General features: G+C 42.5%; 1 protein-coding gene across 3 annotated transcripts in view; it reads right to left on the minus strand.

The window, feature by feature from the left end:
• Positions 1 to 16,226, minus strand: part of ANO6 (anoctamin 6) — a 187,002-nt gene that overhangs the window by 143,232 nt on the left and 27,544 nt on the right. Inside the window, exon 1 of one of the 3 annotated variants that reach the window (XM_045523606.2) lies at positions 26 to 167. The exons of the other annotated variants lie outside the window; for them this stretch is intronic. The gene's annotated coding sequence lies outside the window, so the exon portion shown is untranslated. Of the gene's footprint in view, positions 1 to 25; positions 168 to 16,226 lie in introns of those variants that run through there. 3 annotated transcript variants of the gene reach the window in all.

Here is a 16,226-nt window from a genome sequence, read left to right on the forward strand (position 1 = left end):
CTTATGAAGGAATGCCAGTCGGTACCTGTGGCTGGGCGGCTGACCTGGGGCAGAGGGGAGGGCCTGGAGAACAGGGCTGTGGGACCACCGCACTGCACCTCATCTCGGAGCTGCTGCTGCGAGCTTGGAGGGTCCGCTGATCCCCTGAGCAGCCGGGCAGCCTGGTCTCAGCTGTGCATCGCGATGAGCGGTAAGAATGCTCACATTCCATTAGAAAGCTGGCCCCACTCCAAGGGGCTGAAGCAGCCAGGAAGGACTCGTGTGTCATTGCGGACACGGAAACAGCGATTCCTACATGCAGAACTACTTTACCTAACTAAAAATACTCTGTGCCTGTTGATTCAGAGAGCCTCTCTTCCTGCAGAGGAAAGACTGCTGTAGAGAGATGACCTCAGGCCGCCCAGGGAAGCCCTACCTTTCCCAGTAAGCAGGAAGGGCAGGTCCTGGTGGAGGGGCAGGGGCTGCAGGTTAAAGACAAACACCTCTCACAGCAACAACCCCAGTAGGAACTAACAAACAGGAAGGCGAGAAACAAAGGCTACTTTCACTAAAACCCAACACCAGTTATTTATTTATTTTTGAGAAGGGATGTGGCATGTTTATTGATTTATTTAAAAAAAAATTTTTTTTGGCTAGTTATTTTTATTAGGTGGCCCGTTACTATTCTTTCCATAATGGCTACTTAAAAGAGATCCAACCCCATTGTTTGTAATGGGCGGGGAGGCTGGAAACAACCTCAATGCCCATTAATAGATGACTCGTTGAAATCTGCTACATACGCAATGGAGTATTATGTAGTCATGCAATACAGAGCATGTGCGGATACACAGAGATCTGTACACTGTATACTCTGTATGATACATTAAGACACGAGAGAAAACCGTGACTGGACTCTGTAAACATTTATGTAAATGTATTTAAAGAAGCTGCCTTATGCAGAGGGAGGGGGTGAGTTCAGCATCATTCTTCCTTTGACATCCTCGGCGCAGTCTGAAGTACCTTTCCCTTACCTGCCACCCCACCACTGCTACCTAACAGTAACTAGGAAGGCCATTTTTGGTTTCTTCTTTGTACTAGTCTCTCTCTCTGTAATTTGAAACAAATGAACATTATTTTAAATAGATGCTATGGGCTGAACTGTGTCTCCTCAAAATTCATATGCAGAAGCCCTAACTACGAGCACCTCAGAATGTGACTATATTTGGAGATGAGCCTTTAAGATGATGAAGTTGAAATGAGGCTGTCAGAGTGGCCTAATCCGATCTGATTGGTGTCCTTGTAAGAAGTGGAAGTATGGACACATGGGGAGACCTCAGGGATGTCTGCACACAGAGGAAAGGCCACTGGAGGGCACAGTGAGAAGGGGGAATCCACAAGCCAAGGAGAGAAGCCTCAGGGGACACGAGACTGGCTGTGGACTTCCAGGCTCCAGAACTATGAGAAAATAAACTCTGTTCTTTAAGCCGCTCGGTCTGGCATTTTGCAGGGAAGTCCTAGCAATTAACAGTACATGCAGACCTTGTTTTGTTGCGCCTCACTTTGCTATGCTTTGCAGGTACTGCATTTTTATTTTTTACAAATTGAAGGCTTGTGGCAACCCTGCATCAAGCACGTCTATTGCTGCCACTCTCCTAACAGCACGTGGTCATTTCATGTCTCTGTGTCACATTTTGGTAATCCTCACAGTATTTCGAACTTTTCCATTATTATTATATTTGTTCTGGTGACCTGTGATCAGTGATCTTTGATGTTACTACAGTCATTGTTTTGGTGCACCAAAAATTGCACCCATATAAGACGGCGAACTTTGTGTGCACTGACTGCTCCACTGACCGGCCATTCACTGTCCTCTCTTCCTCTCCCTGGGCCTCCCTGAGACACAACGATATTGAAATTAAGCCAGTGACTAACCTTACGATGGCCTCTGAGCGTTCAAGTGAAAGGAAGAGTCAATCACTGGGGCAAACTTCACTGTTGTGTTATTTTAAGAAAATGCCACAGCCCCCACCCACCAGCCTTCAGGGACCACCACCCTGATCAGTCCACATCCATCCACATCAAGGCAAGACCTTCCACCAGCAAAAAGATAACAACTTGCTGAAGCTCAGATGACGGTCAGCATTGCTTAGCAATAAGGTATTTTCAAATAAAGGGATGCACATTGTTTTTTTTTTAGACATAATGCTACTGCACACTTAACACACACACTATAGCACAGTAGAGTGTAAATGTGACTTTTATATGCACTGGGAAACCCCGAAACGTGCGACTCGCTTTACTGTGATGCCCGCTTCATTGTGGTGGTCTGGAACACGACCCGCAATACCTCCGAGGTGCGCTTGTATGTAAGTAAGGAGATGGATGCAATTCAACTTATGGAGTGTGGAGAGAGGCACTCAAAAACGTCTTCAGCGGGTCAAAACCCCACTCTGTCTGCCGTGATGCAGACAGCCTCATCTGGCACGTGAAGATGTTTGGGCTCACGTGCTTCTGACTCAATCAGGCTGACCCCACTTAGTGGCGTAAGCAGGACTAGAACAGGAGACCTCCCTCAGCCAGGACTCAGTCTGCCCATGACACTTATCTTTGATGGGCTTTCAAACCAATCCTGTGACTCGAAGGGTGAGAGCCCGAGATATTTTATTAGTGTCTTTTAAAGGCTTGGCTTCTTCCATTCAAAGTCTTTCTACGCTGATTACTAATGAATAAGAAGGTGTAACCATAATTTTATTGATTCAATTAAAAAAAAAAGATTTGGAACAAGGGTTTTTTTTTTTTTAAATCCAGAAAAACAAACAGTATGCTATAATTTTGCACCAACCTCATTTTTCATACTTTAATATACGTGGTCTCAGGCCACAGAGTAATATACTAAAAGTATGGTAGTCCAGGGTGAAAATTTCTTTATGAACTTTTATAGGTTTTTACAAATTTATCAATCCTCCCTTTAAAAATTAGAGTGTAGAGATCAATGATATACTAAAAACCACAGACTTCACCTGCAGAATCTATAACCCAGAAGTGAGTGAAGATTCAGGCACATGAAAAGACCAAAACTTGAAGATACGGGCTGGGAGACATAAGCCACTGGGTGTAAGACAGGCTCAAGGATGTATTGTACAGCACGGGGAACATAGCCAATATTTTGTGCTCAATGGAAAGTAGCCTTTACAAATTGTATACAAATTGTTTTATAAATTTACATATATTTGTAGAGTGAATACATTAATAAAAGGAAAAAGTCAAAGACTGGAAAAAAAAATTTGAAGACACATATTGGGTACAGTCAGTTCAGGCTACACTCAGAGGAAGGCAGAGTCATCTTTGCCTTCAATGGCTGGGGAAAGTTTCAGCCTAGGCAAGAGCTCTAAACCACCCTGGGATCAGACACACAAAGGTTAAGGAGAAGTGCCTTCTGTTCAGTTCTGTCTTGCCACTGAGCATAAAGGTCTGAAGGCAAGAACTGTGCACCTAAGATCCTGACAGAGTGCCTGGCAAACAGCAGCGCGTGCCCGAGTGGGGGGTGGGGGAGAAACAAGTGGGAAAGGACACGGTGTGTTCACTGGAGGGTAGGTCTGTAGTGCAGGTTCTTGTAAGGAGGCCGTGGATGGAAAGCCAAAGAAGTTGGGGCCGAATTAATCTGTGACAAAGGAGGCAAGAATATACAATGGAGAAAAGACAGTCTCTTTGATGAGTGGTGATGGCAACATTGGACAGCTACATGTAAAAGAATGAAATTAGAACATTCTCTAACACCGTAAACAAAAATAAACTCAAAATGGATTAAAGACCCAAACGTAAGACTGGAAACCATAAAAGTCCTAGAGGAAAACATAGGCAGAACACACCTCGACATAAATTGTAGCAATATTTTTTTGGATCTGTCTCTAAAAACAAAGGAAATAAAAGCAAAAATTAATAAATGGACCTAATTAAATTTAAACGCTTTTGCACAGCAAAGGGAACCATCGCCAAAATGAAAAGACAACCTACTGAATGGGAGGAAATATTTGCAAATGATATGGCCGATAAGGGATGAATATCCAACACACAAACAGCTCATACAACTCAACATCAAAAAACAAACAATTAAAAATGGGCAGAAGACATTTTTCCAAAAAGGACATGCAGATGGCCAACAGACGCATGAAAAGATGCTCAACATCACTAATCATCAGAGAAATGCAAATCAGAACTACAGTAAGATCTCACCTCACACCTGTCAGAATGGCCATCATCCAAAAAAAAAAAAAAGGCTTCAGCCTCCTAATCCACAAAATGGGCATCATGTAACCCATCTTCATAGGGTGGCGTGAATACTAAACTGGACCTAACACATGGCCTAAAGAACTTAAGAAATATAATTGCTATGATTATCATAGTTGCCATTCCACACTGAAAGACAGAGAAGGCAATGAGCAAGAGACCACATGTGAGGTGCAGATCCAGGGTCCCTGTGGGCTCTCAAGTCCCTTAAACAGGCTGCTGTCTGTTTTGGAAGTGGAGTGCCCTGCATTTATTCCATAGTTCTCCAGCACGTAATACCTCAATACAGTACGCCCAACACAGGAAAATCAGATGTCTAATATGATCTTCAAAATCAAGATACTCCGAAATCAATTTTTATGTTGCTTTTGTATAAAAGTAACTATCCAGGTTAATGTTAATCAGTTTTGAAACACTAAATTAATAGACTCAGCCATAAATCCAGGAAAACCATTTTCATGATGAAAATTACCAAGGCCTTTTTAATTAAGGATGGAATTGCCAACATAAAAGACTTAAGATAAATGAGGAATTGTTCCTTTCTCTCATAAATGAAAAGACCTGATAGCTCTGTGAATTACTTTTGAGATACTGATTACCAGAAATTGTTTTGAATCTAAACTACAGGATTTTCCAACAGCATTATAATCACTTCGTGCTGGGGCTGGCAGCCTCAGACCAAATTCAGTGCTCTGGCTTTTTAAGTTCCTTTTTCTAATTATTATCAGAGGGCTCGTGGTCCTATTTTTAGGGTCATTATGTAGATATAAGCTCTACTGAACACAACAGAACTTTGTCTAACACAAAGCAATGCTAACTTTTTTTGTGGTGGTGGGGGTGGTCAATTTGACCTTGGAAGGAGAATTTATTATACATAAAAAAGTATACGCACATTTACATAAATATATACAGGTGTATTCATGACAAAGCTTGACCGACTAATCGTTATCTGATACGAAATTAACACATCAGAGATCTGTGCTAATATTCCTACTGTCAACCTACATACTCTATTTAAAAACTGTTTACTCTTTGGCCCTGAACCAGGTTTCTACATTCACTATATCACTGGAGGGTATATTACTTCTTAAAATTAATTTAATGACACCTGCACCCCAATGTTCAAAGCAGCATTATTTACAATAGCCAAGACATGGAAACAGCCTAAATGTCCATCAACAGATGACTGGATAAAGATGTGGTATATTTATACAATGGAATACTACTCAGCCATAAAAACCGACAACATAATGCCATTTGCAGCAACATGGATGCTCCTGGAGAATGTCATTCTAAGTGAAGTAAGCTAGAAAGAGAAAGAAAAATACCATATGAGATCGCTCATATGTGGAATCTAAAAAAAAACAAACAAAGCATAAATACAAAACAGAAATAGGCTCACAGACATAGAATATAAACTTGTGGTTCCAAGGGGGCAGGGGGTGGGAAGAGATAGACCAGGATTTCAAAATTGTAGAATAGATAAACAAGATTATACTGTATAGCACAGGGAAATATACACAAGATCTTATGGTAGCTCACAGAGAAAAAAATGTGACAATGAATATACACATGTTCATGTATAACTGAAAAATTGTGCTCTACACTGGAATTTGACACAACATTGTAAAATGATTATAAATCAATAAAAAATGTTAAAAAAGTAAAATAAAAAATAAAAAAAAAATTCAAAAAAAAATTAACTGATTAGGCCAGAGCCAAGAGAAACTTTCCAATAAACAATAAGGCCAAGATGCAGAGTGCAGCCAGCAGTCAGACACATTAGCAGGCGAAATAAAGAATGTGAAAACCAATATATGTATGTACATGCATGACTGGGACACTGTGCTTTACACAAGAAACTGACACATTGTAACTGACTGTACTTCAATTTAAAAAAAAAAAAACTAGCATGCTAAGAACGCAAACACATCAGCGTATGTGGTGCCTGTCGATTGATAGTGGCCAGCACAGATGTGTATTCAACACTGAAAATGAGTAACATCGTAGAAGAAAACAGCAGAGAACAAAACCAGGAATTTACAAGTGGGAAGAAGAAAAGAATTCCTGGAAGGAGAGGAACAGAGGCCAAGCAACACGGGGAGGAAAAGATGCGACCACCAGACAGACCTTGGTTTACTCAACGGTTTCCTTCAGAATGTTTCTTAACTTCTCTAGGCCTCAGAAAATCTTTACCTGTGGTCTGAACAGGGCAGCTGCTATGATATCTAACAGTTTCTTCCAATCTGGATAATAAACCAGAAGTTTGTTTCAATGATAAACAGATACTTTTTAAAAACTTTTAATAGGCTACTTTTATTTCACAGTGGGCTTCATGCTCACAAGTCTGGAGTTTCCCAGAACGGAGCCAAGCTTGTCAGCCTACGTGTGGAGCACAGCCAGAAGCATGAGTCAAACCAAAGCCTCTGAAATCAGTACAAACGGCTAGACAGCTCGAATGTCGCCTGTGCCACAACGTCCACCTGGGCCGCCATCCCTTTGCCTCTGCCCTCCCGAGCTCTTCCCAGGTGGATACACTCATTACTCAACCCCAGTGCCTCCCATAATTCTGCCAAATGCAAGTGAGACACACGTCTATAAAAAAGTTAGGACTCACTGGGTGTAACAGGCAATGAAAGTGTTTGGTGGCGGCTCCTAACCTTGAGAACGGCACAGTGGATAACCACCACCAGTGTTTGGAGAGGATACCTCTTACTGCCCTGTTTACAGTGAGTAATCCAGCAATTCTGCTTTTCAAAAGCTTCATAAAATAACCTGAAATGTGAACAATTAGTTGTACCTACAGTTATAGCTAGTTATCTCACAGTATTATTTATAACAGCAAGATAACCAGCTCCAGGCTAGATCTGCAGTAATCAAGGGATGATTACATAAACGGTACCCAAGTTACGCTCGCTTCCTGTATGCTCCTAGCCCCTGTGCTCACGCTCTGCAGGCCTCACACTGCCTGCTTATGAACAATCCCTTCACCAGATTTAAGGTCCTAGAGGAGGAAATTTAAGGTCGCCACATTTAAGGTCCATAGTGAGCACAAAATTAGTTATCTGTTGTATGTTTGCTAGCAAATGTTTCCGTGTAAATTCTGTATAGTGGAGTATCATGCAGCTATTAGATGTGGTTTGTGAAGTCCCTATTAAGCATAGGGACTGCTGATGATGAAAAAGTCCTGGAGATAGAGAGTGTTAAATGTACATAATGAATCTGTACATTTGAAAATGGGTAAAATGGTTAATTTTATGTTCTGTATTTTTTACCACAATGAAAAATAAACATTAGGGAATTCTTAGGAGGCAAGTTAACTGAAAAGACAGGATACTGTGTATTTTCAGTTTACTATGCAAAATCATGAATTTTTAAAGGCTAGAAAGAAGCACACTAAGATATTCATGTTTGGTTTATCCTTGATTAGTAGCATTAGAGGTGATTTTTGTTTTATTTGCAATTTTCCATATTTTCCAAAATATCTACAATGGCCCACCTTTAGTCATCCTTTAATATCCACCAGGGATCGGTTCCAGGACCCCCCCACCCCAGATACCCAAATCCATGGATGCTCAAGTCCCTTATATAAAAATGACTGCATACAACCTACACACATTCTCCTGATACTTTAAATCATCTCTGGATTACTTATAATACCTAATACAAGGTAGATGATATGTAAATAGTTGCTGGCTCCTGGCCAATTCAAGTTTTGCTTTTTGGAACTTTCTGGAATTTTTTTTTCCTGAATAGTTTTGATCCACGGTTGGCTGAATTTGCAGATGCAGAACCTGTGGATAGAGAGGGCTGACTGACTGTGCAACGCTTACAACCAGAAAAATGGATGGCACAGCAGATGTCTGGGATGGGAAGGTGTGGTTACCAACAGGTTTAATCTGAACAGGAATCATTCCCCTTGCTGTGGCCCCTTCATGTACTTGTGCACTGCACACCATCTGTGCTTGCCTTCACTGCAGAGATAATCCAAAGGCCTGCCCCTGGAGTCAGAATTTTATTATACTGAAATTTTTTTTTTTTTTTTTTGCTATGCCAAAAGCACGCATCACACATTCGCTATCCCAGACATCAGGCTTTGTCCAAGCTGAGAAATGGCGATCGAAGGTTGTTTTGGACATAGAGGTGCCAAACTGGATCAAATGCACAGTTGTTCTCAGAGGCAAAGACTTTCCGGACCTGGGAGGGACCAGTCTGGAACGCCTCATAGAGAACGAGGCATCCAGACGGCCTCAGTAAACACTGGATTCATCACATTTACAGATCTGCTGGAAGCAAGGCCTTTGGAGTCACACGGACTCAGGACTGAAGTTACACATGACACAGACCTAGCACTGCCACCTATGACTGTCATCTAGGGTGCTCCTGGCCTCGGGTTCCCCACAAGTAAGTGGCGATAATAATATCAGCCCCTTGGCTATTAAATGGAATGATGTCTGCAAATCAGAGATGCAGGAAAAGCCAGAGCCTGTTGTCAGTAGGTGTTCAACCAGCATCACTGGCTTCCTTCCCCTCCCTTCTGCAGCTCAAACGTCTGATCCAGGAAAGCAACAGCGTAAGTGACTTAAATGCTGAAAATGACCAACTGTCTGTAACGAATAACGCTAACACGGACAGGAGAACAAGAAGGTATTTCAACAATCTTTTAATTTATGCCCTAAACTTCGAGGCCCTTATGATACAGTTCAAAACAATCTTCCTATCCTTTGTTCCTTGGTAATAGGAAAATACCAATCACTAGTCTCTGTGCATTTCATCCACCTGAGACCCTGAAGCTACCCTTCACTTTGTTCTTCAATGTCCCCATTTTTAAATCTCTCACTCCTTTAACCATGCTTGTGGCTCCTCCGAGCCCTGGGCAAGCTCCCCCCACGCTATTAGCAGGGGGCCCTCCCGACTCCTCTGAGCAGGCCTGAGCTGCGCTTAAGGCCGGCACCTGGTCCACACATCCCAGCACGGAGCTTTGGAAAATACAACTAATCTCTGTGCTTCTGAAGGTTCCTGGACTTCGGGCGTCTGATGGGGGGCGGGTAGGTGCTCCCGAAACAGATCCAAGTGTGACCGGCAGTGCCCTCCACATCTGCTTCCGTAACCTTTGTCTTTTGCTTTCCCTGGTCGTCACCAACCTAGTTTAGCAAGTTGATCGCTTCGGAGATTGCATCAGATTCGAGGCTGCGTCAAATCCCTCCCTTCAAAAGGGCAGCCTCTATCTTTACGGAAGATCTGCAGCCTTCCTTGATTAGCTCTCTCACTTATGTGCCTCTCCGGGTCAAGGAGGAAAGGAACCAAGCAAAGCATGATGGAAATCTGCAGCTGTTTGGGGTTCCCTTTGTGCAGGCTGAACTACAGGCACTACCTTCTGGCTAGAAAGCTCGAGTGCATTCCTTCAATAAACACGTCCTGAGCCCTGCGCTAAGCGCTGGGTATTCAAAAACAAGGTCACCCCAGTGCAATATGTTCTAGAACAAAGGTATGTACAGGGTATTACTATAGCAGGGGACACTGGGTCTCCCTGGACAGGGTTCGAAGAGTCGGGTAGTTCACACATCTCTTGCTGGTCACTGAGGAATGAATGAGCTGACCCACACTGTCCCTGGGGACATTAATGCCATTGCAGTCTTTTGTTGTTGTTGTTTTTGAATTGAAGTATATTTGATTTACAACGTTGTGTTAGTTTTTGGTGTACAGCACTGTGATTCAGTCGCTGCAGGCTCTTAATGCAGTCCCTCTAATCCCATTGCCCTCCACCCCTCATTGCTTCTTCGCTTACTGTACCTGCTTTCTTGTTCTCCTCACATACCCACTTCCTCATCTGCAGAATAAAACATGTGCTTCCATTCTCTTCCCAGTCTTTCAACCCCACAAAGTTTCCTGCCCTGGAGGGTTGCTCTGACTATCAGGGAAAGACCACTGGAATGGCTTAGGTGGAGCCAACAGAGGCAGGAATGAACCTGCTTGATGAAAGGAGCTAGAAAAGCATGTGGAACCATTCTAAGCAGTGCTCACTGTGACCAGGTCTCCAGTGGCCCCAGCACGTGAGTCACCGCCCTGCGGATGCTCAGGGGCACCCCCGTCAGCTCCATCTGGAGACCGTCTATCTTCAAATCACTTTCTGTCCTCCACCCCTCGCCTCACCCATTGCCACTGGTATAATATTTGCCAAGAGAGCAGTTGTTAACCTTTCATAGGCCGTGCAGCTCTTTGGGAAAACGTGGTGAAATTTAAGGACCCTGTCTCTAGAAAAAACCTCAGAAGCACAGAAACAAAACGTATACAGCTTCCGGGGATTCGCCAACTCCTGGAGCCCACACGTGGAACACCAGGAGGGGGCATGCCGTTCAGCTTGAGTATTTTTTGAGCTTCTACCGTGTGCTGAGCACTTTGGAGACCCCGACTCAAACTCAACTCGTCACCGTTCTCAGGGCCGTTCTCCCACGCCCAGCCTGGAACACTGGTCCCTGCTTCTCTGCCCAGGAGACACCTTCGTGTACTTACGTGCCTTTCTCCTCCCACGAGATTATAAGCAACCTGAGGGCACGGACTGTAATGTAACCATCTCTTATTTCCAGCTTCTAGTAAAGTTCTCATTCTGGAGAAACACAGCCCACTGAGGGAAACAGACGCAAAGCCAGGTCATTTTTTTTTAACACCAAGGTCCTAATGCTCAGCCTGATGGGATGAGTGATTTTAAGCGAAATCTTAAAGGAGGAGTGGTGATAAGTGAGAAAAAGTTAGGAGTGGACATGATACATGGAGGGGCAGGCAGGCACGAAACAGCGGGTACCAGGAATAAAGCAATTCAGGACTCATGGTGACTAGAAAGGCAGGCAGGAGCAAGCTCTCAGAGATGACAGAGGAGCAGTAAAGACGGAAGAAGCTACGAAGGGCACTCCAGGAGGTGGAGGATGCTTGAATTTACTTCATAAAGGAATGAAGTCACTGAAAGCCTTTTCTTTCTTCCCTACTTGAAAAGTAACAGATGACAGGTGTAGAAAATGGGAGAAAAGTCATAAACATTTATAACCCCACCACGCTGAGACCACCCCTATCACTAGCCTTTCATCTTTACATATCACATAAACACGTACACATGTGTGTGACACTGGTTTTCACGCACGTTTCTTCCAGCTCACGTTTATTAAGCATTTGCTACGTATCAGACATTGTGCTAAATACGCTACACACATTCTGTCATTATGTCATTTAATACTCACACAAATTCTTAGAGGCAGTTTCTATAGTAATGCCATTTTAAAGAGGAAAACATAGTAAAGATTGGGGGTGGGGGGTAGTATGTTCAAGACCAACCAGCTAATGGATGTAGCAGAGCTGAGAGTCAACACCAAGTTTTCCTACTGCAAAGACCACACTCTTATGCCTCAGTTGCTCTTATTCTCACTCATTTAATGTATAAGATGAGTGTGATCATTTTATCCAGTTTTCTCAAAAAAACTTCCTTGGGGATCTTGATTAGCATTGTAAGAAACCAGAAAAACAAACCTAGGAAGCAAGAGGATGTGACTACTGTCTCCGCAGACAGGGAGGACCCCAATCCCCAGCCACTGACTTCAACCTTCTGCAGTCTCAGTAAAGCCTGCCGTTTTCTTCCTTGAAGGCTTGTAAGCTTATTAGGAGGGTGACACGTTCAGATACACCTGGTGGACAGATGAATCTGGCAACAGTATGAAAAGGTGGGTGTGAGGAGACAAGACTGGAAGGCTGAAACACACACTAAGAGATGTGAACGCAGTCCACGTGAGAGACATGGAAATCTAGGACCGAGGCAGTGATATTTGGGATGGAGGAAGAGGGAATGGACTCAGAAAACACAGGAGACGGAATTTAAAGAACTGGATGTGGAGGAAAAGTAGCAGCAAGGTGACGTGAGGAGACGGAAAAGGACGGGGAAGGTGGGTGGGGGGTGTCATTCACTGGGAGAGGGGCCACCGGAAGAGATGCGTTTTTCAGTGTGTGCATTTTGAGGTGTGGAATAATGAGTCTGACTGTGAACATCAGGCCACTGAACACATTCGGAGTGCCTACTTTACGCCAGGTGACTTGCTGGATGCTGGGGAATCAGCGCGGACCAGGCTGAGGAGGTCACAGGCCAGGTGGAGTCGGGTTAACAGAGCGAATGAGAACTAAGGAAGCACAGAGGGGAATGCGTCCTGGTGGAGATGGCCTGGAGGAGGGTCTGATGGCCACAGGTTGGCCAGACCCCATAAACTACAGGTGGGCACGAGAATGCCCTCAGAAAGCACGTACACGGATGGAGAAGAGGAGTGGACGCAGGTCGGCGCTCTAAATAACATCAGGGCTTTAAGTCAAGCAGAGGAAACAGGAGACTAAAAAGGACCGTCAGACACAGGAGGACGGCCAAGAGAGCCCAGATCCCAGAAGACAAGAGGAGAGCAGAAGGAAGCATGGCCCATCCTGAGACCATCTCACCCTTGGACTTTTCAGGAAGAAGGATTTTTTTTTTTTAAACTCAAAGGTCACTCCGTTGACTTAAAACATTAAACAGAATCAGAGAAAAAGTCCATGATGAGGATAAGAATTTATATCCCCTGGCTGCCTCTCAGAGCTTTACCCACCAGCCATATGGAGTTGATGATTAATATTCAGCAGGAAGTGAATTTATAATCACGAGCCTGCCATTCAAATGTGAAAAGAAATGTTTTCTGCTCAGTACACCCAAAAATACATTAATGTCTCTCCAGTTTAAAATACATTTATGAATAATTTTATACATTTTATAAATTTCCTGGCAGGAATGATAATAGAACAATCTATTTTCACTGCTATGTGAAACAAAAAAGAGGATGGAAAGGTTCAGTTAATCAAGGAAGTTAATATGCTTTATAATAAATATCAAACAGTCATTACTTGGGTGATACAAAGGGTGGCTGAGGTCAAAAGATGATTATAATAACAAGAGTTTGTGCCCATATTTATTCTCTGTCAGTTGCTTACTTTTGCATAAGAAGTTTCCACTACTCATGAATTTTTCACATTAGAATGCTAGAAATCAAATTTGTTTTTTGATTTATATATAGGTAGTAATAAATACGATTTTATAATGATTAACAGTAGTAACAATCCAATAGATGGAAAAACACTAGCCCTTCCACGGCACCAATGCAATGACACACAGACAGATATAAAAATAAATTACCTTCACTGCCTTAGGTAAATGTGGTTCAGAAAGCCAGGAAAGCACCAGGGTGATTGCAGTGGCAGTGTTTGATAAAGCCAGGAAAGGCAAAATACTGTGAATTCTTCATCCTTTGTCATCGTTGTCAATAGTATGAATGCATGTGTATGTGTACACAACATATGCACACTCAAACTGATGGCATCCTGATCATAAGAAAACTAATTTCTTTCTTTTTTTTTTTAATATCCTTGTTTGCTTTTGTGGGGAGGTAATTAGGTTTATTTATTTTTTAATGGAGGTACTTGGGATTGAATCCAGAACCTCATGCATGCTAAGCACAGGCTCTACCACTAAGCTATACGGTCCCACTCTGATCATATGAAGAGATGCAACAACTTCAAGACTGCAGTGGGGAGATGTGGGGCCAGAAGGAGGTGTAAGATCCATCCACCCAGGGACTGATGAACCACCACCCAGAACTGGGAGTCAGAACTAATAAAGACTGTAATTCAACAAAATGAAAATGAATTAGGGATGACTGTCCTAAATTGAGAAGAATCCTTTGACTCCATGATGGCCTTCTGACATCCTATGACTCCTTCAGGAATAATGTCCATTACGACTTCCTCCAGCAACATTTCTATGTTTGCTGGAGGAAAGAATTCCAAGGAAGAGGGAGAATACAACAATGATGGCTAATCTTCTCTCAGTAATCAAAGGTGACCAAGATTAAGGGCTTCCAATACACTGAACACTCAATAAATACCAGAAGAATAAAATCAGAGAAGGAAGGAGAAAGGCAAGAAATAAACGAATAAAGGACAGAAAAAGTGCTATAAAATTAAGAACACTCTAGCAAACAGGAATAAAGTTTTACTGAGTTGGATAATCTGGACACGCAAAAAGTAGGGAAACAATTTTTAGTGTCTACAATGTAAGAGGTGGTCACTCAAAATGCCAAGTTTAACTAAAGAAACTAGCTTATTCTCAACTATAAAATATGTAAAGGAGTTAAAAATTTGATGACTCAAATCTCGATCAGAGCTATTTTAAAATATGATTAATTCATGGCATGACATTCAGATAAAAATTATACTAGAACCAGGAAACTTTGCTTGTATGCATTCAACTATATTGTTTGTTTGTTTCTAGGACAACTTCACCCTAATGCAATTTCTCCTTCATTTTCAACTGATAACAGGTCTCCTCTTTTGTATTTACAATTTTGGGAAACACCTATACTGCATTTAATTGTAAGTATAGCTAGTGAAAAAAGTTAAGTGTCACCATTTTATGTTCACACCCAAGTGTGATAAACACTTGATTAGCCAAATTAAAAAAATTACTGAAACTAAACTGTACTTACATTATTTTCAAAAAAAATCTGACAATAAAGAGTTGGTTCTGTAAGTATAAGCAGTTGCTTTCAACAAACTTGTCTAGTCCTGTGCAGCCCTGTCTTCTGAGAGAGAGCGCTGCATAGTGGTCAAGGGCATGGGCTCAGTTCAATTCCCAGATCAGCCCCTTGCTAATTTTATGACCTTGACAAGTTACCTAGTCTTTCTGGGCCTCGGTTTCTTCACTTGTAAAAATGTCATCATAAGAGTATCTAAGAAACCAAGGTTGTTGTGAGCAATGAATGCATTAGTGTAAAAGAGCTTAGAAGACTGCCTGGCACACAGCACATACGCAGTAAAGACTGGCTTATGATTACATTATCACCATTACCATCACCATCATTACAATTATCATCTATTTTGTGGGCTTTCCATGAAGCAAAAGTCAACTCCGGTCCGAGTGCTCAGGTCTCACCCACAATCAGTTCTCAAAGAATAGCATATTTTCAGCATAACATAGGTAGAATCTAAGACCTGTGTGTGCTTTTGGTGAACTCGAAGAGACAATAATTAGTCAAAGGCTGGTGAGTGGGAGATACAGGCATCCTGACTCTTGTCGATGCTCCTTTAATCTTGGTGGGCTTTCAGTAAACTACACCAACAGTCACAAAAATAAAGCCATAAAAAAATCAATAACTCACCTAGTGGTATATTTCCCCATAGATCACAGTAAAAGCAAAAGTGATATATCGGAAACATCCGGTTGTACAGTTTTGCAGCCTCGATTCTTTGGCCGCACGTGAGAGTGAGAGCCGTGTGAAAACATGACAGGGAAAGTCACCTTCACTGGGTCAAAGCTGCGTGCTAGCAGGTTCTGCCTCCCAGGTAATAGCCACCAACATCCCCATCCTCTCCCTCCCACTACTCCTGGCCCCTCCTCCAGGAGGTGTGGACAACTGTGTTACAAATCTGGGTTTCCAGAATCTTGGTGTAACCTTCCCCAGCTCTCCAGACTCTGACTCGTAAGGTTTTCCCAACTGCCTTCCCCTTTCTGTACCACCCAGCATCCATCAACCTCCTCACTCAGAAGATTGGTAAACTTTCTGGAATAATTACGTGCAGAGTTCTGAAGACCTTTTGCAAATCTGAAGGGTAAACCAAACATTACTAGCCTCATTTTAAGAGTTATTAACATACAATTATGGAATCAGCAAGCTGGGGGGGGGATCAGATATAATCTAGGTTAAATCCCTCATTTTATAGATAAGGGAACTATGACACTGACATCTATAGCCAAAGTAACAACTCACTCAAGGCAACCTAACGCGTCCATATAACTTTTAAGGCACTCATTAAGGAACAACTTAATTACACATTTTCAAGTTTCAGTGTGGTAAGAGGTTAATCATCTAAATCCAGGTTGTTAATGACACTGCATATCTTCCCAC

The sequence above is a fragment of the Camelus bactrianus genome, chromosome 12 (assembly GCF_048773025.1).
Source record: "Camelus bactrianus isolate YW-2024 breed Bactrian camel chromosome 12, ASM4877302v1, whole genome shotgun sequence".
Lineage (NCBI taxonomy): Eukaryota > Metazoa > Chordata > Mammalia > Artiodactyla > Camelidae > Camelus > Camelus bactrianus.